The sequence below is a fragment of the Camellia sinensis genome, chromosome 11 (assembly GCF_055761805.1).
Source record: "Camellia sinensis isolate YWXY chromosome 11, ASM5576180v1, whole genome shotgun sequence".
Classification (NCBI taxonomy): domain Eukaryota; kingdom Viridiplantae; phylum Streptophyta; class Magnoliopsida; order Ericales; family Theaceae; genus Camellia; species Camellia sinensis.
The window spans coordinates 34,859,925-34,863,583 of NC_138971.1; positions in this window are offsets into that span (position 1 = coordinate 34,859,925).

Genomic DNA, 3,659 nt, shown 5'->3' on the forward strand with positions numbered 1-3,659 from the left:
TGATAGCGATGAGGGTGAGGACTCTTACTCTTCTGGAGAGTTAGGATGGTGCGTCTTTGAAAGCCTTGTCGGCGACATGCGATTGTGCCAGGGTTTGGTTCTAAGCAGTGGTTCAGTGGTAGTGGTGGCAAATGATTTGGCACGGAGGCTTAGTGTCTTGATTGTACTCTCAAGACAAGTGACAAGTAGGATGCGGAATAAAGAGTAGACCCTATAGGTCATTAAGGAATGAAGGTACTATATTTGCTTGTGTTTGGTACGAACAGTTATGTGGTAGTGATAAGTGTTGCGGCGTGGTAAACCCTTGTTAGCTAATTCGGTACGAGGGAATGAGTATGCAAATTTTGTTATTATAAGTTTAGTCGAGGTGGCGAGTGAAATCCCTGAATGAGGGATTCAGTATGGGCGTAAGATAACTTGCAGTAAGTGAGGAGGTTTTGCCTAGTACGATGTGTGATAGTGCTTGGTTCGTATGTTGTTCATTACCCGTGTCTCGTTTTACGTCCTCGTTCTGTGAAAGTTGACCGGAGGCCTGGTGTACGAATGTTTTCGTGTTTCCTATGTTGAGGTATTAAGTACTAGATACTGGTCTGAGTATTGTCAGTAGTTGAGACGTGGTGGATGTCTCAGAACACTGTAGTGGTTGATTGTGTCATACTGTTATCTTTGTAATCGAGTCTTGCGAAGCAGGATTTTTCTATTAGTTAAGGTGTTGTGGAAACATAACGGGGTGGAGAAAGCCACGTGGGAACGTGAGTTGGATGTCTGTGAGAAGTATCTGGACTTGTTTGTTAATATTTAACCATGTATTGGGAATTTTGTTGTACTGATAAACTTTAAGCGCACTGAATGTGTCTTAAGTTGAAAAACATTAAGTATGTTTTGGTTATTGGAAGTATGGTAATGGTTGGTCATGCCTTGAAAATAGAAGTTTAATTTAGCACTGTATATGTTAAATGTGTTATAGAAATGCAAATATATTATTGGCATTGAATATGTTATGGAATTGTGAACTATGTTATATGTTGTGAGTTGCCTCTTGAATAGAGATAGAATAACCGGTAATAGGTCAGGTTGATGAATATTGAATTGTAATATTGTTGAGAATTGAGAAATCATATTGTTGAAATTTATTTACCTAATTTCGGGGACGAAATTCTTTAAGGGGGGGAGGTTATAGCGATCCCAGTTTTCCCTTCATTGTTTAATTGTATTTCAGACTCGGTTCCGTAGATGTGTTGTTGTCTTTTTCCCGTTTCCATCCTTTACTCTTTGTATATGAGTCTTGGGTTGTGTTGGGTAGGTTTAAAACATGTTGGTTGTATTTGGAAACCAAGGGTTAGTGTCCATTAAATTTTCATAATGGTTCATTTAATATCCTTATTAGTGGTTCAGTTACTATCCTTATTAGTGGTCCATTATAGCGACCAATCCTTACTATCTTATATTTATTTATGGGGTTTCATTACTTTGGTAACCTCTTGGTCATAAATAGAGGATAAATAGAATTCATGAACTTGGTTAATGGTCATTATTTTGGTATAACCATTTTCTTAGTTAATGGTCATTATTTTGGTGTAACCATTTTCTTGTTTAATGGTCATTATTTTTGGTGTAATTGTAAGGTCCTAATGGGTTGTTATATATCAGTAAGCAGCAGCGGGTTAAACATGATTTTTTTCATCATCTTTTCTTTTGAAACCCTAGAGCCAACTCTCTCTCTCTCTCTCTCTCTAAAACTTGTCTTCTCTCTAAGAATTGATCTACCTAGGGTGAGTATCTAACCTTAGTCCTTTATTAAAAAGATAGAGTGGGTTGAGGGCTTCGTTTTAATCTGAGAAACTTGGGATTTGGAGCACGTTGGTCTTTGGTCATCATCTCTATTTGAGTTCTTCACTTCGAGATAGGGATTTCCTACTCCATTCTATAAGTTTTGTTCTAAGTTTTGGTATTTTGATATGTTGGGGATACTTTGGTAATTTTGGGAAAAACCCTAGTTGTATTAATAAATTAATTTGTATAATTAGTTTAAGGGAATTTGGTTAAATTCATGAAATTGAGGAATTCATTGATTAAATGGTGTGGTGGGATAATTTAAACCACTCGCCTAGTGAATTGTTGTTATATTTATTTCCAGTCTAGAAATAACTGTTTTGGGCTATTGGTGGAGGATAGTCGTGATTAGGAATAACTGAAACTAATCACATTGGTTAAGTCATTAATTTTGACTATTGCATTAATACAGAAAATACGTGTATTGATTGAGCATTGCATTTGCATACATTGTTTTGTGTGGGAGGAGATAGGGGATGTACTCCACGGTTTAGGGGAAGATAGGGGATGGACCTCTAAACCGGATTTTGTTTGGGAGGAGATAGGGGATGGACTCCATTAGCATCACTTTTATGTGTGCTTATTTATATAGAAGTGTTTTTATTGATACAACACTAAAATGTGTATCAATCTGGAAGTATGAAGTGTTTTGATTTGAGCTTGAGTCTCATTTATTTGTTGACATTGGAAGAATGTGAATATGATATATATATAATTCACTATTGTAAGTTTGGCCAGGTTCTGAGCCATATTGATAATGTTGGAAAGTGAAACGTGTCGTTGACAATAATGTCATGAGATTGGATAATGATGTAATTGATTATCTTGGTTAACCATCTATTGAATGCTATTGCTTTATTCAATGCTTATATTTGGTTTAGTATATTTCTACTGGGCTGTGGCTCACCCTATATGGGAACATCATTTTCAGGTTCAGGTGATAAGCTACCTCCAAGGACATAGCTTGGAAGGACTTGGATTTTGAAGATTATTTTCAGTTATTTGCTTTCATTTATTAGTACATGTAAACACACAAGCCTAGGGCTTTATTTGTATTTGAGTTAGAACTCATACTTTTGTGTCCAAGTGTTGGCTTGGAAAGATGTAAGCCTGCAGGGCATTTAATTTGATGTTACATGTAATGCTTTTGTTTAGTAAGACTCTGATGAATATTATAATGAACTGTTTCCTTTTTAACATTGCATGTTGATGTTATATATATTTAATGGGTTTATTTCCGAGGGCGTTACAGATAGGAATGAGCAATTGTTCAATAGAGAATACATTTAACCAAATATATAAACATTTGATTTAAATATGCATTGTCACACATCTTACTCAAAAGCATTTAATTATCCAATTTCATAATCAAATACACATTATTTAATCAACTTTCGCATTTCTCTGTCCTCACACGGACGGCCAGTGGGCACCTCAACTTTCCATATTTATCGTCCTGACATGATCAGGCACGTGGACACATCAAACATCCCCACATTTGTTGTCCTCACATGATCAAGCAAATGGGCACCTCAATTTTCCCCGCGCGGGTAAGACCATAATATACAATAAACAAGCCATCAAAGCTCAAATTTTATTCCAAAACAGGGAATCTCAATACATTTCACATTACACATGATTTCCCTTCTATGACCAATCAAGACCCATGAACATTAATTAGGGTTTTACAAGACAATTAGGGCTTTTCATTTCCTTATTTCATTTTCCTAAGCTCAAGACGTGTTCACTAGTTTTCATTAAAAATTAATCAATCCTTCCATAAATCTTAAGGCTAAACCCACCGTCACCATTTATGTCAATAGATA